The 24,749-nt window shown below is 37.8% G+C and overlaps 1 protein-coding gene and 1 pseudogene across 1 annotated transcript in view; one reads left to right on the top strand and one right to left on the bottom strand.

Moving 5' to 3' along the window:
* Positions 1-24,749, bottom strand: part of Klf8 (KLF transcription factor 8) — a 157,371-nt gene that overhangs the window by 70,840 nt on the left and 61,782 nt on the right. The gene's annotated exons all lie outside the window — the stretch shown is intronic.
* LOC125417935 (transmembrane protein 126A pseudogene) lies at positions 22,095-22,681 on the top strand (annotated as a pseudogene).

Here is a 24,749-nt window from a genome sequence, read left to right as displayed (position 1 = left end):
TCAAGTTTTCCCACAGACTTGCCTACTGGACAACTGGAGCAGGTTAGACCCTGAGGTACTTAGAAAGAGAGCCTTAGTCTTTTTCTTGACCCAAGCATGGCTTAAACACTCTCCAGGGAATAATGAAAGTGGCCCCCAGTGGCAACTCTAAATTCTAATATCATCCAATAGTTAAAGCTGTTCTATAAATAGGAGGAAACGTCCTCTAAAGTTCCCCATGCCCAACCTTTCTTTTACCCGCTAGATCATCCAGATATTGGTAGAAAACAAACAAAAACCCTACACGATGGAACCTTATGCGAATCTAATCAAGGTTTATTTTTAACATGTTTAATTTCTGTTCAAGCTTCACGTGAACATTACAGAAAGTGGTGCAACTGACCCTCCAGGTGTTCAATAACCATACGTGAAAGCCTATGACAATGTGGTCAGGCACATCGAAGGGGAGATCGCTCCCCTCCCCAGGCCTCCAAGATCAACTGTGTCCCACGGAACTATGGGGCATGTCTCAAAGTGTCCTATAATTGTGGGAAGTTACCTGTTTCCTTGCTCAGAGGAGATATCACTGAGTGGACAGTAATCAGTATCCGGTCTGTAAAGAAAAGAGTCAACACAGGAGAAAAATTCCTCCACACATCCAGATGAAACACCGGTCAGGCAAGACCTCACACAGATGGATTAACTGACAAGAGAGAGATTAGAGGAGTCAGAGAGGCTCCTCCCAAGCACAAATGATCCCTGAGGACCAGATCTTCAATTGGCACTGGCAGTAAAAAAAAAAAAAAAAAAAAAAAAAAAAAGTGGGGCCTGGAGAGATGGCTCAGCAGTTAAGAGCACTGGCTGCTCTTTTGGAGGACTCCGGTTTAATTCCTAGTAGCCACATAGCAGCTCATGTAAAGCCAGTTACAAGGAACCCAACACCAATGCACATAAAAAAAAGTGATTCATTCTGGCCACCTACCCATCAGAAAAATATGACCAGGGTTGAAATGATCAAGATGATTTTTTGGGGGGATTCTTTGAGACAGGATTTCTCTGTGTAGCTTTGGAGCCTATCCTGGAACTAGCTCTATAGACCAGGCTGGTCTCAAATTCACAGAGATCTGCCTGCCTCTCCCTCCCGAGTGCTGGGATTAAAGGACTATACCACCACTGCCCGGTTTAGTATGATGTTTTTTAAATTAAAGGTTTTTTTTTCATTTTACATATCATCGCAGTTTCCCCTCCCTTCCCTTCTCCTGCCCCCACCCCTGCCACATTCCCTAGACCCAACAGTCCTCAGACATTGTACTGAATAAACCACATGAGATATCATTTGGACAACTATTTCCTACTAATTCATTTCTTCCTGATAACACTATCTCTTTGTAAAAGAGCACTTCTCACAGCTGTAATATGATGTCTAACCAATCATGTTCCCTCATTAAAGGAGGCTGCCAGATACCTTGTTAACTCACAGGCTTGGGGAAATATTCAAGGTAATAAAATGGTGTTCCGGGGACATTGCTGGACAATTCTAAAAAAGATATGTCCTTTTTACATTGTCTATCAAATGCTGTTTTCTGGTTGTAACTTCAATAAAGGAAATCTGAATTTCATTCAGGTTTGGTCTATAGTGTATGCCTCCACTAGACATTACAGCTGGTGTATGGGCAGAGGCATCTCTTGCTGGTAAGGTACCACCTATAGGCCTCTACAGGATTCTGGTAAAAAGGTTCTTGTACACAGTTCAGTCAGCTACACAATTTCCTTCACGTTATTAAACAAAACTTATGTTAACCATGATGTTGAAGAACTTTCCACATTAACCTTGTCTCTCAATGTTTCCCATGGTTACAGAAGAATAAACTCAATGGGTAACTTCTGAACTTAGGGCTGATGAAATACTCCTTGAACTCTTGAATCAAACAAATGGCCTCCTCCACAGTGTACACCTTAAGCCTTACAATTTTAGCAAAGAAATCATCAGTCTCCTTGATACCTATGACAAAGCCTGTCAAGGAATCTTTGAATGTTTTTCTTGCCTGTTCTCGTCCTCATATAAGGGCAGAACTGCCCCAACTATTTTTCTAACAATGCTCTTAGTAAGAGTGGCATTTTCTATATGTTACAGAGAGTTATGCCGCTCGTGTGGGACAGCAAGCTTCAAAGATGTACACCAGCTTGGCTATCTTATGTTCTGGATCATCACCACTGGTGAAGTTTTATCATGGCCCAGAAGATCAAGCCTTCTCTGAGGACTGACTGCCCACCCCCATCTACGCTAGTGAGCAGGAAGCAGTTAAGAGCAGTTAGCAACTCCAACTCCCTGAGAGCAGTCAGGGTGACCTCTGAGAGGGAGTAATAAGAGGCTAGGGGTTGGACAGACGCCCTTGTAGGCAGACAGATAGGGTGATGGGCCATGACTAGAAATAATGGAGGGGAATTTCCAAGATAGCAAAGATAGTGAGCTTCTTCCTCATCCTCCTAATTTGAGACAAAAGCCTGGCTGCGAAAACAAAGTGCTAGTGGGTTTCTGTTTCCCACCAGCAGGCCCTGTGCTGAGTTTGTATCTGGATCGGGACATGTGACACAACACTTGTGAGCCAATCTACCTTCCCATCTTTCTTCAAACCGACCAACCCTAAATTAGGGAAGGAAAACTCTTCAGAGACTTAAAAAAAAAAGCAGGCCTCAAGAAAAGACCGGATTCTTCAGCTTCCCAAATCCTCCCTCCGCTTTGCAGAGAGTGATTTTGTGTGTGTCTGCAGCATGCCTGTGCTCCCTCACCCCCAATAAACAGTTTTTCTTCAACTGCTAAGACAAAGAAAGAAAGAAAAGACTTGAGGGTTTTGTCTTCCGCAAATAAAAGGATGGGACTGTCATGATAAATGGATAAGATTACAGGTTATTGTCTGGCAGGGGTGGCCTTTACTCCCAACACTTGAGAGGCAGAGGCAGGTGGATCTCAGTGAGTTTGAGGCCAGCCTAGTCTACAGAAAGTTCCAGGACAACCAGGACTACACAGAGAAACCCTACCTAGACAAAAAAATGAACAAACAAAAAAGACTACAGGTTTTACAGGGCTGGTGATAAGGCAAGGCAAACAAGAATCAAGTAGGTGGTAGATGTAAGAATTGTGATTTTGGCCTAGTGGTGGTGGCACACGCTTTTAATCCCCATATTTGGGAGGCTGAGGCAGGGTCATCTCTGTGAGTTCGAGGCCAGCCTGGTCTACAAAATGAGTACCAGGACAGCCAGGGCTCCACAGAGAAAGCCTGTTTGTGGGGGATGGATGGGAGAGGAACTGTGGATTATTACTTTTATGAGCATGACTTTAGCTGGTATAAAACTGAAGAATCACTGGCATGTACAATCATGTGAAGTCACAGAATTAAATTACATTAAAAGTGATTGTATGTAGAAGGGATATAAAGATTGAGCTTTGTAGGACTCCAAAGCTTAAGCGTAAATAAAATCTGAGTGGTTTAGCACCGGAGACTGACAGATGAGAGCAGAGGTTAAAAGGAAAAAAACAAGACGATGATAAGAACTTGGACGCAACATATGGGAAATGATTTCAGACAAATGGAATGACTAAGACATCATTTGCTATATTGCTTGGAGGTTATCGGTGATTGACTTTTACACAAACAGTTTCAATAAAATAGCAGAGACAAAGGATCATAATTAAAAAGATCAAAAGAACAAATAAAATCAACAAGGAAAAAAATCAAAAGTGTAGAAAATAGTTTATTACTTTCAGTAATAACTCTAAACATAAATATCTTAATTCTCCAATTAACAGACAAAAACACTAGATGTTTGAATTTTAAAAATAGATCCAACCATGCATTCTCTATTACAAACACAAGTAAAGTCATCTGGGAAGAGGGAACCCCAAATGAGTAAATGACCTGTAGACAAATCTGTTGAACATTTTCTTGAGCAATGATTGATGTGGGAGGGCCCATCTCACAGTGGTCAGTGCCACCTCTGGGCTGGTGGTCCTGTGGTATAGAAAGCATGATGAGGAAGCAAGGAGGCACAAGCCAGAAACTCTTCAATGGTTTCTGATTTGGTTCCTGCCTCCAAGTTCCTGTCCTGACTACCCTTCATGGTAGATTGCATTAGGGACATGTAAATTGAAAAATCCTTTCCTCTCTAAGCTACTTGTGATCATATCATGGCCTTTATAAAAGCAACAGAAACCTAACTAAGACAACACCTCACTGGCAAAGATATATGGGATAAAAATGGAAGCAAGATGGACTAGCCACATTCATATCTAACAAAACAGATACAAGCCAAAATTAGTCAGAAAAGATAATAAAGTTCAGTACATATTAGTAAAGAGAATAATTCATCAAGAATATAATTATTGCAAATATATATACATCAAACTTCCATGTACCCAATTTCCTAAAATTTACACTACTGGATATAAACAGATTGATTTGTAAAGATACAATAGCTGTGAGAAATCTCATTTAACCCATCTAATAAATGCATAATCAAAACAAAAGAAAACAAAATAATCAGAATTTTTTTGAAATTTAAAATTTCAAAATTTAAAATTTTTGTAATTTAAAAAAATTACAGCATATTTAAGTCAATTAAAAGGACAGCTATAGAATATTCCATTCAATAGCTATGGAATACACCAGTGGAACATTCGTCAATGCAGATCACAGTTTAGGCCATTAAACAAGACTTAAAAATAGAAATATCGAAACTGGTATCCTATCCTGTCATAATGGAATAAAACTAAAATTCAACAGCAAGAAAAACTATAGAAAATACATAACCATGGAAAATTAATAGTGTGCTTTTGAGTGAGCAGTGTGTTACTGAATCAAGTGGGAGATTGAAAACTATCTAGTATTGAATAAAATGAAAACACCATTAAATGGAATATTTTTGACACAGCAAAAGTATTCCTAAAAAGGAATTTTGTAACCAAGGATGCGCTACCAGAAAAAGTTGCAGAGTTCTCAAACAAGTAACCCGACGGTGTGCATCCCATTCTCAAACTAGTAACCCGATGGTGTGCATCCCGTTCTCAAACTAGTAACCCGATGGTGTGAATCCCATCTTACAAAGCATGACAAGGCAAACTAGCAACTTTAAAGATAAGAGCTGAAATCAAAATAGAAAACAAAAGAACACCATAAATGTTCAAAGAAACAAAGTTATCTGAAAAAGATAAATGTGACCAACAAACCCTTAGCCAAATTAATGGAAGAAAGAGAAGACCCAAGTTAATAAAGTCAAACTTTTTAAAAGAAATATTACAATAAATATTCTTAAGATTCTGTAGTTAATTAGGTAGTATTTTAAATAATGCTTTAATAATTGGAAAATCCATAAGATACAGGTAAAATTCTACATTATATGGCCTATCAAAGATAAAACAAGAGGATAAAGAAAAACTGAGCAATGAGATAAACAATAGTCTCACAGAAGGGAAAAGGCCAGGACCAGATAGATTCATTGCTAAAACCAAGCAGGTTTTAAAGAGGAGCTAACGTTGATGCTCTACAAAACTACCCCATAAATTATTAAGAGAAAGAAAGATTCCAAAGTCATTCCACAAAGGCAGGATTACCCTGATACCAAAACTGGATTAAAAAAATAAAATGATCACAATTTTATAACTACATAAATTCATAAATTAATACAGATCTTAAAATCCCACCATCATACTCACAAACTAATGTATAACATATTATAGACATATTTAGGAGAATCAAATTGAAATTATTTACTCATTCATTGTAATGCACAGATGTTCAACATCTGCAAATCAATAAAAATACAGTACACAAATCAAGAACAATGAACACATGGTAAGTTTAATACATACTGAAAAATCAACTCTTCTTTTTGATTAAAAAAAACCTGAAGAAACTAAAAACAGAAAAACTAAAATATGCCAGGTATGGTGGCACATGCTTTTAATTCCAGCACTTGAGAGGCAGAGGCAAGTAGATAGACCTCTGTGCACCCCCAGGACAGCCTGGTCTACAGAGTGGGTTCCTAGACAGTCAGGACTTTAAGATCCTGAATTTAAAAACAAAGAAAAATTATACCTTGACATAAGAATACTCTGCATGATGAACTTATACCCAATACTCTATTGAATGACAGCAACAGCAACCATTTTCGTCAAAATTAGGAATGAAGGAAGGTTGTATCCACTTTCATTAAGCCTATTCCATAAAGTGCTTGAAATCTTAACAAGACAAATAAAACAACAGAAGGAAATATGGGGAAAAGCCCATGAGACCCCAATCCTACACAAAGAATTATAAGCAATGGAGGAAGAAATCTGGAATCAGGAGATGTGGTCATTCCCAGTGAAGAGCACACTGTTCAGTGCCAAATGGTCAGTCCTGAAAACATACATACAGGTAAGAGTATACAGACTGAACAGGTTATATACCTGTGTGTGTGTGTGTGTGTGTGTGTGTGTGTGCATTAACAAGTAGCAAAAAATAGATCATGAATTAGAAGGCAAGCAGAAGTGTTTTATGGTAGAGTTTGGGAGTAGAAAAGGCAAGGGAGAAGTGTCGTAATTATAATCTCAAAAACATAAAAATAAAAGAAATACAATGTATTATCAATAAATGCAAATGTAATTCTAATGAGATGTTTTCAGGCCTGAAATCAGCATTTTTCTTATACTATCTATATTGACAAGAGTGTGAAGAAACAGGTATATGTGCAGTTGAAGCATATGTTACTACTTGACCTAGCCTATCTATTAAGATTTAAAATATGCTCTGTAGATAAAGCTCAGTGGTAGAGTACTTACAAAGCACTTGCAAGGCCCTGGATTCAACTCTTCAGCACTATTTAAAATACTTAAGATGGAGATACCTTCTTCCTCTGGGTAATGTCTTGACATCAATGAATCATCACCCCTGATTACACATGAATATGAACACACAGTGATGTGTGAATGAACAAAATGTTGCTACGTCTCACTTTCTAATGTAAAATGCATTACCTCTTATACTTTATACTTCTTACAATTGTAGGTTTAAAAAGTTACTATCATATCCTTCCATACACATGTAATGAAGGCATAAACAAAGAGTTGGTCAGATGCCTAGCTGGCTGGGACACTCCGGCTCTTTTAGCAACCATCTCATTTAAGTCTGCTCACTTGACAGCTAATCTAAACCGACTATGGATAAAAAGAAGCTTCTGAAGAGATGTTGAACTTATGAACAACACACTTGAACCTCTTTATGACTTTTGATCTTTATTAACAGAGTTCTCTGACTCAGAAAGGGCCAGTGAGAATTAGTAGCCACCAAAACGTTGCCGTTACATCAAACAAGAGAATCATTTTCTCTGAGCTCAGTAATAGCCAAGCCTCTGAAGAAAATGCAGAAACCCTCATCATGTCACCTTTCGTCACCCAGAATGACTTCACTGTCTGGTTAAACTGAGCCTGTGGGGATCAATACGTGCTATGATTGCTCCAGGGAAATACCTTGGCAGTGATGACGAACACTCTTTGACTTGACGGTTTATGAAGGCAGGAGTGGAAAGCACTATGTATTATATGACATAAAACTGATGAATAATTTCTATTCTTCAGGTAGGAAGCAAGTACAGTCTAGTGGTTAAGAGAGGGCTTAAGTTGTAGAGCCTGAACCAAGTTATTCAGCAAATATTTACTGTCCTAACGTATACAAAGATAGCGTAGGCATATTAGACATCTCAATGAGCAAATGGTGGCAATTCTTACCTTTGGAAAATACGAGTGAGATCTCATCACTACTCTATTTCTAACAAGCCTCTTTGTCATTCCCTTCATTAAGCCAACGTTTTTTGTTTGCTTTTTTATTATATTGTGTTGTGGGAGTGCGTGTGTAAGTCAGGGAATAATCTACAGGAGTCATCTCTTTCCTTCCATCAATGGGTCTCAGGGATTGAACTTGGGGCAATCACCCTAGGTAGCAAGTGCCTTCATCTGCTAAGCCATCTTGCTGGCCAATTTGTTTTTGAGATAGGGTCTCACACTGTAGCTCAGGTTAGCCTCAGTGTCATTATATAGCTTAGGCTAGCTTCAAACTCAGTGCAAATCCTCCTGCCTCAGCTGGGAGTAAGGAAATGTCCCACCATTCAACTAAGTTAAATTTCTTCTTATAGACTTACTACTGGCTTCTTCCCAAATCCCTTGCTTTCGTGTGATAGATGAATTATGACATTAAAGAAGTCAGAGGTTGTTTCTAGCTATCGTCAATTTTAGGTCACGACTAGATATGATTTTGTGACTCTTTTTGTAAATTGAGGGGATTGCACTAGCTCTCTGCCAAATATAGTTGGCAAGAAAGTTTAAGAAATATCAAAAGAACATGTTAACAGAAAGCAAAATGGAGAACTCTTATTCCAGACACCATGTACTCTTAGGACGCTGAGATGTCAGTAGAGCAGGTACACTCCTACACAGTTTCTTGATTCCCTTAGACTTATTCACTTATCCAGTGTATGTGGCTTTTGGGTTGGGAGATAAGAATGCAGGAAGATGTGAAGAATAGGGTATGATAACCACCAGCGAAAGAAGAGTAAAGAAGCGAGGAAAGTGCAGAAAAGCAAATGAAATGGGAAACTGAAAAAAATACTTTCAAATTTTATTTTTAAATGGTATTTTATTCTTACTAGCATGTACTAATCATGCACGTCAATGGGGCTCAGTGCAGTGGTCCAAAACGTATTTACTGACCTGATCCAGCCTCTCTTGACTCACACTTGGCATCTCTAATCTCTGGAAATCTGCACTCTACATTCAGGTTGACTTAAAAAAAAAACTTGAACATATGAGTGGGAAACATGCACAACTTGTCATTCTTTGGCTTATTTGACATAATGTCGTGCAATTGCATACATTTTGGTGTAAATAGCATGATTTCATTTTTCTTTAAGGATGAATAAAACCCATTAGACAGACAGACAGACAGACAGACAGACAGACACACACACACACACACACACACACACTCATTTTCCTAATCTTTCTGTTGATAGATACAAAGACTAATTCCCCATCCTAGCTATTCTAAATAGTACCTATAACAAACGTTGTTATTGAACTATCTCTTTGGTAAGTTGGTTTCAATTCCTTAGTATTCTCAGAAGTGGGCTACTTTGATCATTTCATATGCTTACTTTTTTGAGGCACTTCTATACTGACCTTCCTAATGGCTGTATTTATTTAGATTCCCATCAACTTTCTTCCATAGTCTCACCAGAATTTGTTATTTTTTAAATCTCATTATTGTTTGATTATGAATTTCCTGATGACTAATTATGTCGTCGTGGCATGTTTCTTTGTGCCTCATGGCCATTGGACCTCTTTTTTCAAGGACTTATTCAAACAATTTGCCCATTTACCACAACTTTGCTAGGCCACCATAATTCCTTACAACATTCTAAATCCTAGTCTTCTGCCCATAGATAAGTGTAGCTACCACCACTTATCGAAGAAGCTTCTCTTTACAGTAAAATATACTTTATGTCTATGGGTGTTTGCCCTGAATGAATGTCTGTAAAACACTGTAAAAATAAAATACAAAAAAAAATCTGCCAACATATTTCTCCTAGTTCCCACTCAGAAATGATTTTCAAGGTTTTTCATAGGTTACTTTCTTTGAATGATGACCATTCTATTTGAGACCATCTGTTTTTTGATGTCTACTAAATGTACCATGTGCATGTCTGGTACCCACAGAGGACAGAAGAGGGCATCATATCCCATAGAGCTGGAGGTACAGGTTGCTGTGAACCACCATATGGATGCTGGGAACTGAACCTAGGTCCACTGAGATAGCAGGCAGAGCACTTAGTAACTGAGACATCTCTCTAGCCCAATTGTTCCATTCTCTCTCGGAGTATTAGGTGTTTTGTTCTTACTAGCTTTTCTGAGACCTTTCTATATTCTGATAACATTAATATTTATCCATATGTATAAATGTCAAATATTTTAATAGGCTTCTTTCAATTTTTGCCTTTGCTGAGCAGAAGGGTTTTTCACCCTTAGCTTGGTATATCTCATTTGTCTATTCTAGCTTTTGTTCTCTATGCTTGGAGTTATGTAAAAAAACAAACAATAACCAACATTGCCTATACAAATATCATAAAACGTTCTCAAAGGTTTCTTTTGAATTTTCAAGTCATATATTTAGATGTTTGCTCCATTTAAAGTTAATTTCAGGCTAGAATTATCTTCATACTAAAGCCAGATAAAGACACAACAACAAAAGAAAAGCTATACAACAATAATCACATTGAACATAGATGTTACAATTTTCAACAAAATACTAGCAAATTGAATTCAATAGCACATCATAAATCTCATTCACTATGATTAATTCACTTGCCCCAATGTATTCAGCTGATAAATAGTAGGGCCAGATTAAGAACTCAGATTTCAACTTTTCAGTCTCAAACTTTTTCAATTTAGTATGTTTACTTCCAAGAATAACCTTTTCACATTTCATTCTCTTTGTTTGTATGTGAGTCCTACAGTTCCAGATCAACCAACAACAACTGACTTTTTTCCTCACTTATCCCATAGCTCATATCACAGAGTAGAGTACATAACCAATATTATTAACATCCTCCAAGTGGGCCATGAACCTTTGTGGTATTATCAATATTTTAAGCTGACAAGATACAGAAAATAGTCAATCAATAACAATCTTAAGAGTAATAAAACTATCAAATTTTACTCAAGATTTAACTGTCCATTGAGTATTGACTATGTGCAAAATTGAATAATAAGTACATATCAAGATATTTATTCTAAGTTGAGGGAGTTGTGGTCATATATGACTAACCTCAGCACTTCAGAAGTAGAAGGAGGGACCAGGAATTCAGAGCCAGCCTTGGCTACAGAATGAGTCTGAGGCGAGCCTGGGCTAGAGTAGACACTGTAAAAACAAGAAAAAAAATCTGCAAAAAGATTCCTAGTTCCCACTCAGTTAGAAATGATTTTTCAAGGTATTACATAGGTTATTTTCTTCAGATGATGGCCCTCCTGTTTGAGACCACATTTACTAAGTATTATCTGCTTTTTGATGTCAACTAAATGTACCTCAAAATTATGTAGGTGCTATTGTGCTATTAAAAGCTATCAGGCCCTGACTAAAACAGCAGCTCTCTAGCTAAGTCTAAAATATGGCCAACATAGGGCATGTGGCTCTTTTCTAATAATCCTCCTACTAGACTGACTCTGAAAAGCTAAGTAAGACAGAAACATGACAAGTTCCACCACAATTCTACTGTTCTGTCTTTGGGGAAAGTGGTTCTAGGTTAGGAGAATCAAATGTTCAGGGCAAACAAAGAACTAGAGCCACACGAAAACTGAACGATTCAGCAGTCCACAAATTACAGATATCACAAACAAGGCAGTCTTTCCCCCACTCAGAGACATTTGTTCTTCCTTTTGTATCTACATTTTTTTAACTTCACTGCTGTGGAATATTACTTTAACTATGTAAAGATGTGTCACATTTGCTTATGCTGTGTTTTTTAACAATGTAAAGATGTGTTATATTTGTTTATGGTGCATCTGTTAAACAATGTAAAGATGTGTTGCTTTCTTGCCTGAAGCACCTGATTGGTCTAATAAAAAGTTGAATGGCTAATAGCTAGGTAGTAGAGAGATAGGTGGGGCTTTCAGGAAGACAGAATAAGTAGGAGGAGGAATCTAGGCATGAGAGAGAAGAGAAGGAAAGAGAGCAAGGGAGAAAGAGAGGAAGACACTTAGGGCCAACTAGGCTGGCAGCCACCAGCCAGCCAGACATGGAGTAAGACATACAGTAAGAAAGTAAGATAAAAAGCCCCGAGGAAAAATGTAGATGAAGAGAAACAGGTTAAATTAAATTATAAGAGCTAATGGGACAAACATAAGATAAGGCTGAGCATCTGTAACTAATAATAAGTCTCCTCATCATGATTTGGGAGTTGGTTAGTGGCACAAACGAAAGCCTGTTACACTTCACTTCCTGTTGTCTAACTTCAGTCTTCTCTCCTTCTAGTCTTGTTTCCTCCTTTCCTCCTGTACCTTTTCCCTTCTTGAATATCCCCTTCACAGACTTGAGAAAGAAACCTTACATATAAGAGTCTAAGTGGAGTGCTTTCCTTCAGTCTGGCGCAGGTCACACTCACTACTCAGAACTCAGCAGGAGTCCTTGAGGAAAGATGACAAAGGCCAAACACTAACCCTCACTTGGAAACATGCCTTTCGAGCCTCGTGGTGCCCTTAGAGTAGAAGTGGAGTAGACTCTTTTTGTCTAACTTTAACAAAATGGGAGAGGCAATTAGGTGTACATAGCGGGTAGAGAGAGGGAGGGATGACCAAAGGTATTTTTGTGGAGTTAGTAATATATATCATACAACACCTAGGGGACTACAGAAATGTATACAGTGATATTGTAAATGAAAAGACTGGGTAAAGACCACATAAATTGGGCAACTATTGTCTCTTCTCAGGCTTTCACACAAGCAACAAGACACAGAGATGCCTCTCACATTGTCTATAATAACCCTGAAATATGCTCTCTCTTAAGAAGAAGGGAAGCTGAAAATAAGGTAATGTTGTGCACACTGTGAAGGTGTGTTGCTCTTATTGGTTTTATAAAGAGCTAATTATATTTATATAGAGATGTTGTGCACAACAGAACATCATATTGTATACCAAAATATATGCAGATTTTTTATAACTCTATGATACTTCAAATTTGAAGGATAAAAGTCCATATTGCACTGATGAACTATCTCCTCCTCTCACTCCCCACCCTGTATCCATGTATGTAGGTATGTGTCTGCTGTCTCTCACCTGTCAGGGAGGATAACTGGTAGCTGCTCAATCCTGGGTGCCTTGGCAGTCCTAATTGCACAGAAGCCAAGATTCCTACAGAGTCATTGGACCCTAGTCAACAAAAGCTCGGAAACACTGGTTCTGCTATCCATCAAGGAATCAGAAGCAGCAGCAACAGGTCAAATTAACTTACTAGCAATGGAGAAATCCAAGCAAGTAGGCATAAAAGATCTGCGTTCTGTATAAGCACTTTTATCTGCAATACTATTGTAGGTGATTTCTAATGTCCAGGTGGATCTTCCCACCCACATCAATCAAGACAATGAAGGCAGTTCTACTTTAGTTCATTATAATTTGTGACAAGTTGACATTTAAACTAACCATAAAGCCTTAAACATGCTACACGAAAACTTTCAAATTTTGTTTTTATTTTTTATGTGTGTGTCTGGTCTGTATATACGCACCAGGCCCATGCAGGGCCCATGGAGGTCAAACAGGACCTCCAGTCCTGGAACTACAGTTATAGATGGCTGTTAGCCATCATGTGGGTCTAAGAATCAGGTACAGGTTCTCTAGAAAAGTAGCCATCCAGGCTCTTAACCAATGATCCTTAACAAAGGTCCATATACCTGACTCTTAACTTTTATTCTGAAACAGAGTTTTTCAGTAACTGGAAACTTCTTTCCCCCGGCAATATTGAAGACTGAACCTAGTAGTTTGCGCATGCTAATTAAGCACTCTTCTCACTAAGCTATGTATCTAACACGTTTTTATTTTGAGACAGAGTCTCACTGTGTTGCTGAGGATAGCCTGGAACTCACTCTGTAATTCCAGATAGCCTTCAAGTTGCAATCTTGAAAGAAGTTAAACTTGCAGTCAAATAGAAGCTTCTTCTCTACTGGCTAACTTTCACAATGCTGAGAGGTGCTACACATGTTATCAGAGTTGAAAAGTAATAATCAGTCTTACCCAGCTGTGAATCCTGTGAGCAACAATGTTTTCTAGTCTGGAAAAACATGTTCACTGGTGCAACAGTGGCACAAACATCATGGATGTAACCAACTACTTATTGGCTGGGTTTAAGTCCCACTCAGAAAGAAGAGACCCATGTTTGGTACTATTAACAGGACCAAGAACCTATAGCTTGATAGGTCATAGGCTATAATAGTACCATTATTCTGCTAAATGGATACAGTATTAAATCTACTCTTAATGACTTAACATTATTATACCCATAGATAAATGCATTTTTCTACACAACCAGAGAAATGTCTTCTTGTAGCAGATGCTGACTAACACAGAAAGTCACAATGAGTCAAGGTGCAGAGAATAAGAGACTGCAGAATCCTTAGCCCAACTGGGTCATCTATATTATAGTCCCTCCTCCCAAGCCACAGAGATCATTTCAGAAAGGGAGGCAGAAAAAAATATAAGGGCCAGAGATGGTGAACGACTACAAACAAACAGTGTTTCTTTGGACACAACCAAGCAATTGCACATATGAACTCATGGCGGTTGTGATGGCATACAAAAGAGCTATGAAAACTCAAGCCAGACAAAATTCCAGCACGGTGAGGCAAGGTGGGCATGAAGTCTCACCCCTCACTGAGGATCTTTTGTCAGTTAACAGTTGCTAGGAAGAAAGTCAGTTTTCTTCAAGAACGTGGCTGGTGAGTAGATCACACTTCAGTGGAAGGCCACACATTCAAGACCATATGGACAGCACAAAATGAACTTGATAGCTTGTTTTTAAAAAATTATTAAAAAGTCAGGTGTGTTGAGAAGGGGCATGAACCTGGAAGGAATTGGGAAAGAAGGGGAATGAAAATGATGAAACTACATTGTACAAAATTCTCAAAGAATTAATAAAAATGTGAAAGAAAAAACAAAAGTAGCAACAAAAAGAAAACAATCAGAACTGACAATATCCTAAAGACAGGACAAAAGATGCTAATCCAGATAAAGAAAGCATTTAGGACACCAAACAGACAAGATCGGGAAAGAGCCTCCACTCATCACAGCGTAATTAAAGCACTAAATATATAAAGTATATTGAAAGTAGTAAGAGAGAAAGAACTCATATACAAAGGTAGGACAATCAGATTAATAGCAGATAATTCATTGAAACTTTATAAACCAGAATGGCTTAGAATGTTGTGCTTCAAGTTCGGAAAGACAACTGCCAGCACAGGCTACTATACTCAAAAAAACAGCAAACTATCACAATTGAAGGAAAAATAAAAACTTGGCATGATAAAAATAGACTAAAGGAATTTATGACTACAAACCCAGCTTTACAGAAGATAACGTAAGGAATTCTTTGGACAGGAGAAAAAACCAATTCCATCAGTGAGGCCACAGGAAAGAATAAACCATGGTACAATAATAGTTAAGCAGGAAAGGAAGAGGGAAGAAAACCCTGCAGAATCAACAAAACAAAACCAGGAATCAGCAAAAAGTTTTTTATAATAATTGTGAATATTAATGGTCTGAATTCCTCAAACAAATGGCACAGAAAAGCAGATTGCATCAAAATCCAGGAACCATCTATTTGCTGCCCCCTAAAACATTCAGCTCACCACAAAAGATTGTCACTGCTGAAGGATAAAAGGATGGGCAAAGGTGTTCCAGGACAAAGGAACTAGGAAACAAGCAGATGTCGCTAGAACTAATATCTGACAAAACATGCATCCAAACAAAACGAGTGAGAAAAGTTAAAGTCACTTAACAGTGATTAAGGGGATAGTCCAGAGTATAGTACAATCTAAGAACATATGTTGTAGAGGGCTGGAGAGATGGCTCAGAGGTTAAGAGAGCTGACTGCTATTCCAGAGGTCCTGAGTTCAATTCCCAGCAACCACATGATGGCTCCACCCATCTATAATGCGATCTGGTGCCCAGAACACTATATACATAATAAATAAATTTTTAACAAAAAGAAAAAAAAGAATATATGCTGTATACCTAGATGCACTCAATTTTATAAAAAATACTATTAAATGTAAAATCACAGATTAGTGCTAGCATAAAAGTAATGAGAAGCTTAAATACCCCATTCTTATCAACTGACAAGTTTTTCCAACAAAAACTAAATGAGAAATAGACTAATTATTTCATGGGTCACGCTGACCTAACAGACATCTAAAGAACATTCCATCCAAACACCATGGAATACATACTTATTTTCTCAGCAGTCAGTGGAAATTGCTCTAAAATGGATCATATATTAGGGCACAAAACAAGTGTCAACAAATACACAGAAAAATTGAAATAATTTGTTGTATTCTAGCTGATAATATCATAATACGACTATAAAATCAACAGCAAGAGAAACTCTTGAACATACATAAACATGTGGCAATTAAATGGCACACTAGGAAATGATAAACTGGTCCTGGAAGAAGTCACAAGGGAAACAGATAAATGAAAATGAAAACACAACACACAAAAATGCGAAGAACACAATGAAAGCAGAGGCAAGTGCCTACATTAAGCAATCTTCTTTGTGGTTGCTTCTGTGTTTCTGTTATGCTGTTGTGTCTACAGAGCCTAATTTCTCCCTGTGGGTACATGTGGTATGTTTATAAGCGACCTTGTTAAAATATTACATGATCATTAACATTAAAAAAGAAATCAAATACTGGGGCTGGAGAGATGGCTCTGCAGTTAAAAGCACAGGCTGCTCTTCCAGAGGACATGGGTTCAATTCCCAGCACCCACATGGTAGCTCACAACTGTCTGTAACACCAGTTCCAGGATATCCAATACCCTCACACTGACAACCAAGCAGGTAAAACACCAATGCACACAAAAATAGAAAAATATTTTTAAAACTCAACTAGATCTCAAATAAATAATGTAATGATACACCTTATGCCCTAGAAAACAAACAAACAAACTCCAAATCAATAGGTGGAAAGTAATTCAAAATCAGGGAAGAAATTAATGAAATAAAAAATGAAAACAAAATCGATATAAAGAATCAAACAAATAACTGATTCTTTCAAAAGAGAAGCAAGATTGAAATCAAAAGAGAGGAATGATCAAAATTAGAGATAAAAATGGAGCCATTACAACAGACACCATTAAGATCCAGATGTTAGGTCTTAGGTCAAAAATGTATATTCTACTAAAATGAAAAATCTAAAACAAATGGATACATTTGTTAATACATATGACCTACTAAAATCATATCAAGATTAGATAAAAATGTAAACAGCTCTGTAGGAAACTGTAAAACATAAACATTAATTAAAAATCTTCCCAACCAGGGCAGGAGAGATGACTCAGTGGTTAAGTGCACTGATTGCTCTTCTAAAGGACCTGGGTTCAATTCTCAGCACCCATATGGCAGCTCACAACTGTCTGTAACTCCAGTTCCAGAGAATTTAACACTCTCACACAGATATACATGTAGGCAAAACACCAAGGCACATAAAATATACATAAATAAATAATAAAAAAAGAATCTTCTGTGACAAGATTGGTTTAAAAAAAAGAAAAAAAAAATCTTCCCAACCAATAAAGTCCAGTCCCAAATTAATTCATTAATGAATTTTATCAGATGTTCAAAGAACTAACATCAATGCTTTTAGCAGTATTCCATAAAATGGAAAAAAAAAGGAACAGTACCAAATTTTTTTACCAAAACCTGGTAAAAACACAACACAACCCGGGGTGGGGGGATGAAAATTACAGACCAATTTCTCAAATAAACATTCATGTGAAAATTCTCAAAAAGAAACCACTTGCAAATCAAATTCGAGAACACCATTTACCATGCTAAAGTTAGGTTAACCCCAGAGATGAAGGAATGGTGAAATAGACATGATCAGTAAATGTTATAAATCATACGAAGGAACTCAACAACAGAAATCACAATAATCATCCCAATGGACACACAGAAAGAATTTTGACCAAATCCAGTATTCTTTCATGTTAAAAGTCTTTAAGAAATCCAGAATAGGAGAAATGTTATTTCAACATAACAAATGGTTTATGCAACAAACCTATAGTTAAGATGATACTAAATGGGAAAACTCAAAGCATTCCCACTAATATGGAGGGCAAGGAAAGAGTTCCACTTTCTGCAGCTTTATTAAATATAGTACTTAAGCCTTAGCTAGAGCAGTAAGACAATAGAAGTAAATTAAAGGACTCCAACTAGGAAAGGAAGAAGTCCAAGTATCCTTTGTTGTAAATAACATGACCTTATATATAAGAGCCAGTAAAGACTCCACCAGGAAACGTTAAGATCTGATAAATGCTTTCGATGAAGTGGCAGGATGTGAACTTGCCATAAAAACCAGTATCCTTCCTATATACCAATAACAAACATACTGAGAAAAAAATCAAGAAAACAATACAATAGTGTACAATAGTTACAATAGTGTAAACAAAATACCAGAGGGCAAACTCAATCAAGAAAGTGAAAGACTTCTACAATGAAACTTGAAAAGACTGAAGAAAGAAATTAAAGAATACACCACAAAATGTAAAGCCCTCCCGTGTTCACGGATTACAAAAGTCAAAATTGTGAAAATGGACGGCCTATCAAACAAAATCTATAAAAATTCAGTGAAATTCGTCACAGAAATGGAGGGGAAATCATAAAATTCCTGTAGCACCACAAAAAGACTTCAGATAGCGCAAACAATCTTGAAGAGAAAGCACATGCCGGAGATACGGTCCCTGATTTCACTGTACTGCAGACCCATTTTAATAAGGGCAGCACAGTGCTGGTACAAAAGCAGGTGCAGGGCAAGAAAACAGCATAAGGTACCCAGATAAAAGAACGGGCAACTACTGCCGCCAGTTTTTTGACGAAGATGCCAAAATACAGGTTGAAGAAAATATATCATCTTCAACAAGTACTGCTGGGGAAAGGGGGTATCTGCATGTGGAAGAATGACATTAGATACTTATCACTCATCCCCTACAAAATATCAATTCAAAGTGGATTAAGGAAATTTAAATAAGACCCTAAACTCTGAAACTGCTGGAGCAAAAGCACAGTACACTTCAAGAGATGGGGCAGTTAAGGACTTTGTGAATAGGATCTGATCATTCAGGAAATAATACCGAAAATGAACAAATGGCATCTCATAAAATCAAAAGGCTTCTACACTTCAGAGGAAACTGTCACTCAAGTTAAGAGGCAGCCTACAGAAAGGGAGAGGGTTTTTTTTGCCAACTTTATATTCAACAATGAATTAATATCTAGAGCATACAAAGAACTCAAGGAACTTTAATCCCAGTACTCTGGAGGCAGAGATAGGTAGATTTTTGTGAGGTGGAGGCCAGCCTGGTCGAGTTCCAGGACAGTCAGCTACAGCCTGTCTCAAACAAAACCAACCAAACAAGAAGAATTCAAGAAACTAAACATCAAGAAGACACACAACCCAATCAAATTCACTGTTTTGTTGCGGTGCAGGGTAGAGATTTGACTGCAAATTCACTATTTTGTTGAATGTATTTAACAGATCTAATAGATTTCCTGGGTATTCCTTGGGGCGTTTTACGTGAAGATCATATCATTTAGATTCTTCTTTTTCTACTTAGATGCCCGTTCTTTCATTTTTCTTGCCTCATTGCTCTAGTTAAGATTTCAAGCCTTACATTGAGGAAAAACACACTTTATTCATGATTCTGAAGGAAATGCTCCCAGTTTTTTATCCCATTCATCAGAATGTTTACTATGGGTTTGGAATACATAGCCTTTATTATATTGGGTATAACCATTTCTTCTTAATTATTTCAGGCCTTTTATCATGAAGAGATACTTCATGAATTCTCAAATTAATCTTCTGCATCTATTAAAATTATAAATATACAAGTTCATAGTTATATGACAGACTATGTTTACTTATATCCATTTTAAACTATCCTTGCAAACTTGGAGTGAAATTATGTTAATTTTGGCATATGATTTTAATAGATTGTTAAATTCAGTTTGCAAATGTTTTATTGAGCACTGTCATTTCCATGGTTGCAAAATTTTCTTCTTCTTTTGTTTATAAGATTTTTTCAGTTATCTTTTGAAATGCTGCTTTAATACCCATAAATTGCTCTAGTTTGCGCTTATCTTGGAGAGTCTTTGCTTCTCTATTTAAAGGATAGTATCTGCTGGACAGAGTAATCATGATTAGCAATTCTATGCACTCAGGCTTGAAATGCACCCCATGCTTTCTTGGCCCTAAGGCTTTCTGCTGAGTAGTTTGATGTGATTCTGATAAGTTTACCTTTATAAATAACCTGGCACTGCTCTCTCGCAACTTTTAATAATTAACATTATCATTTTGTTATATACACAGATTAAAACTATGAAGCCAGTTATTGTTTAGGTTACCATGCAAAGTTGGAATTTATCGTCATCTTCATACACATGTTGTCACATTTTGTTCTCATTAATTCTTCTTCCCTATCGCTCCCCCGACCCCCGTGCCCTCACATGTCTCCAGATGGTTTACTTTCTCCACTTAGTTCCTCCTTCTTTCCTAGTACTGTACTCCATTACCCTATTTTCACCTCTTCCTCCCCTCTCATGATTCTCTTTATAGTTTTGTTTGGGTTTTTTTTGTTTTTGTTTTTCAAGACAGGTTTTCTCTGTGTGGTTCCAGCTGGCCTCAATCTGCCTGCCTCTGCCTTCCGAGTGCTGGGCTGAAAGCTGTGCACCACCACTGCTGGGAATCCTCTTTCCAGATTTCTTGCCTATAAAAACACTCATATACAGAAAATACATATTTATATAAATTTTGATTTAGGCTTTCTTTTTTAGTTTTTCAAGACAGGATTTCTCTGTGTAGCCCTAGTTGTCCTGGACATCACTCTGTGTGCCACCACTGCCTGGATAAATAAAAATTTTTTGTTTACTTTTTTATTCTCCTCTCATACCTTTCAACCACAGCATCCCCTCCCTTCATTCATCCCAGTCTCCACCACCTTCCCTCTTCCCCAGATCTTATTTCCCTTCAGATAGATTCATCTACTTTATGTGTATGAGTGTTTTGCCTGCATGAGTGCATGTGCATAAGTGCCCTGTGCTGACGGAGGGCAGAAGAGGGCATCAGATTTCCTGAAACTGGAGTTATAGTTACGAGATGCTCTGTGACTGCTGGGAATCAAAACTAGGACTCTTCAAGAGCAACAGTTGCTCTTAATCACTGAGCCATCTCTGAAGCCACTACGCAAAACTAGAAATCTAAGCTTGTGGAGTCATTAAATTCTTCTTTTCTTCTTCCCTCTGATCCTAACCTTATTTGACTAGTCATGAGATGATGACAATTCTATCTCGCATGCCTGGTACATATATAAAGAATTCTGTCTTCATGGTTATTAGCTTATACAAGGCTACCTTCATCTCTTACCTACACTAGACCCTCAATTCATCTGTCAGTTCCACTGTATTGCATTCTTTGTGGAACAGACAGACAGATCTTTAAAAATCCCATTAATGGCTGGGGAAGTGACTTAGCTTTTAAAATACTTGCCATGCAGCAAGGAGACTAGAGTTTGGAACTCCAGAATACATATAAATGCCAGGTGGTCATAGTAGCCCACCTATAATTCTAGGCCTGTGGAAATGGAGGAAAGGGGTTCCCCAGAGCAAGGGGGCTTGTGTAATTAGCCTGATCAGCAAACTCTGAGTATCAATAAAAGGTCCTACATCAAAGACTAAAGTGGAAGAGCAATAAAGAAAGATTCCTGACATCAACTTCAGACCTCCACATATACCTGTGTATGTATGTGTGTGCACACGCGCACACACACACACACACACGATATATACATGAAATGAAGAAAAGACAAGAAGAGTTATAACAGCTTATACTACCTGTTGTTCATTGCTATCCAGTATTTCCAACTAAAATTAGTCTATGACCAGTTTGTGGGGCCACTGGCAGTGGAATCAGGATTTATCCCTAACCCAAGAACTGGCTTTTTGGAGCTCATTGCCTATGCAAGGATACCTTGCTCAGCCTTGGCTCTGCCTCACGTGACACGCACTACTTTGTTGATTTCCCATGGGAGGGTCCCACCCTCTCTGAGGGGTGGGGTGGGGAAAAGGTGGGAAGAGTGGGAGGTTGGGAGGGGAGAGGGAACTGGGATTGGTATGTAAAATAAGATTGTTTTAAAAATAAAAAGGAGGGGGTCACACATCAGCCAAAGAAGACCCGAGGGAAGGTTGTGGTAAACCCAGGGCCCAAGAGACCCAGGGCAAGCACCAATGGCTGGGAGGGGGGCATAAGGTGCACCTCATCTCGCTGAGCGGTCCAAAATGGAAGATCAGAAACAAACTATCAAAAAAGACCTAATATTTAATATCATATCCAGAAAAATTAAACAACTTCCAGAATCAGAAAGGTATCTGTTTGAACATAGATCCACATATATCAGATTTAATGGTGCTTTCAGTGGCCTAATAGCAAACAGTCTTTTTCGGTGCATCCTGCATGTGACACAAGCTGGACTAGCTTCTAGCTTACCAATGGTCTTGATGCCATTTATGACAGCGAGCCTGACTTTTACAGGTTTTATAAGTTTACCTTTGAGTACAGGTGACTTGAACTGTGAGACCTGGACCATGACCCAGGGTGCACTAGTTGGTTTTGGTATGGGTGGTTATACCCTATCCTTTTGGCTATACCTGTGAATGGAGGCCTTGCTGCCTGGTATGACTCAAGCCCTCTGATACAGAAAGGAAACATCTTAAATTACTGGATTACAGTTTCTAAGCCTGTCTGTAGAAAGATGTTATTTCCCATTGTACTTCAGACTGTGTTTGCAGCATACCTTGGATGTAGACAATATAAACTCCTCATAAAGGTCCTTGGGCTACCTGAACCTGGCTCAGAAATTCATTGATTTGAGTCAAATATTACAACAAAAATAAAATAATCTCTCTCTTATATTAAATAAATAAATAATGAAAAGGAAAAAATGTGTCTGTAAAACATCTATAAAAAATTGTAATACTGTGGAAAAAAATAATAAAAGCCTTATACTGTCTAACCTACTACTTCCTCAAGTAAAATCCTTCTCTAATGTGTTTCTTCACTTAGGAGGCTCCAGGTACTTGGGTATTTTGGGTCTTTGCCACATATCCTCTTTCATCTCTACTTCAGGGCCTTCCTAACTGCTACTCTTTCTTACAATAGCCAGTTTTGCATGGCATCACAGCTAAGGGATCACTCTCCACTGTCACCTTGATGACGTGTGTGTGTGTGTGTGTGTGTGTGTGTGTGTGTGTAATAGTGTCTAATCATATAGGAAAATTATTATTATAAACGTGGTCTTTTTCCCTTCATTCCAATTATTCAATCTCCACAAGGGAGATGATTTCTGGGTACTATATTCCTAGTGCTAACAGTATTTAAGACAAAGTAGACACAATAAATGATTTCTATGTTAATTAATCAAGGAATAAAAAAAATTGCTGTGTCCTAAGTATTGACAAAGTCTGACATGTACTTCACTGATGATACATGAGATGATGTTAGTTGGCAACAGATGAAGTATTTTTAATAATCATTTTGATGCATAGCACAAAATATTGCTGGCACATTCAATACATATGTACACACACATACACACACAATCACTGACAAGAAAATAAAAAGTCACTAACATTGCTATATTTTGTTGTTTCGAGACAAGGTTTCCCTGTGTAACAGCCCTGGCTGTCCTGGAACTAGTTCTGTTGACCAGTCTGACCTTGAACTCACAGAGGTCGGCCTGCCTCAGCCACCCAAGTGCTGGGATTAAGGGCGTGCACTGCCACCGCCCAGGAACGCCCAGGAAAAATTTTTAAGAACCAGCAAAAGAATACCTAGAATGTACACTAATTCAAGCACATTAAACAATAGCACATATGAGTCAAAGAATCAATCAAGTGAGAAATTTAAGACTTATTAAAACTACTAATAAAAATGAAAAAAATGACATACCAAAACCTCTGGGACACAATAAAAGTAGTCTTATAGCAAAATTTATTTATCTATGCTCCTAAATTTAAAAAATCAGAACACACAAATAAATGACTTAATAGAACAACTCAAGAATTTGGAAAATGAGAACAAACCAAACCCAAGTCCAGTAGCTGGCAAGAAATCATAAAAACCAGAGCAGAAACTAATGAAAAATAAAGAATACAATAAAAAAAAGTCGAAGAGCAGGTTTTTTGCAGAAATAAACAAAATTGGCAAAACGTTGCCCCAACTAACCAAAAGAAACAGAATCATACACCGTATTAGTCAGGGTTCTCTAGAGTAACAGAACTTACAGAATGAATATATAGATATATGGTGGGATTTATTAGAATGACTTACAGCTAATCCAACAGTGGTTACCTATGAACAGAAGGTCTTAAAATCCCGTAATTGTTCAGTCCATGAGGCTGGATGTCTCCGCTGGTCTTCAGTATATGCTGGAATCCCTAAGATGTAGGCTTCAATGCCAGTAAAGAAAGTGACCTGCTATCGGACAAGACCAAGCAGACAAAGAGAGGAAAGCTTCCTTCTTCCAAGGCCTTTATAAGGGCTTCCAGCAGAAGGTGTGGTCCAGATAAGGCAGGCCTTCCCAGCTTCAAAAGATCTGAATTAAAGGTGTGTCGTCCCACATCAAAGATCAGACCTAGAAGTGAATCTTCCTACTTCAAATTAAGAAAAAGTCCCTCAAAGTTGTGCCCTTCATTTGGGGGTTTTAGTTCTTTCCAGATGTAATCAAGTTGAAAACCGAGAACAGTCACCACAGATACTACCAGCAATCCAGAAAGTTATAAGGAAACACTTGAAAACCTGTATTCCATTAAGGTGGAAAATCTAAAGGAAAGAAGAAGTTTTCTAGATTCATCCAAAGTGAAATGAGAACTCAACAACCTAAAGAGACACAGAACAAATAAAAGGATCAAACGAGAAAAAAAAAAAACCACTTG

This window comes from Myodes glareolus, chromosome X, assembly GCF_982192425.1.
Source record: "Myodes glareolus chromosome X, mMyoGla1.1, whole genome shotgun sequence".
Classification (NCBI taxonomy): Eukaryota; Metazoa; Chordata; class Mammalia; order Rodentia; family Cricetidae; genus Myodes; species Myodes glareolus.
The sequence above is the reverse complement of the archived record's forward strand: the minus strand, read 5'-3'. Positions and strand labels throughout refer to the sequence as shown.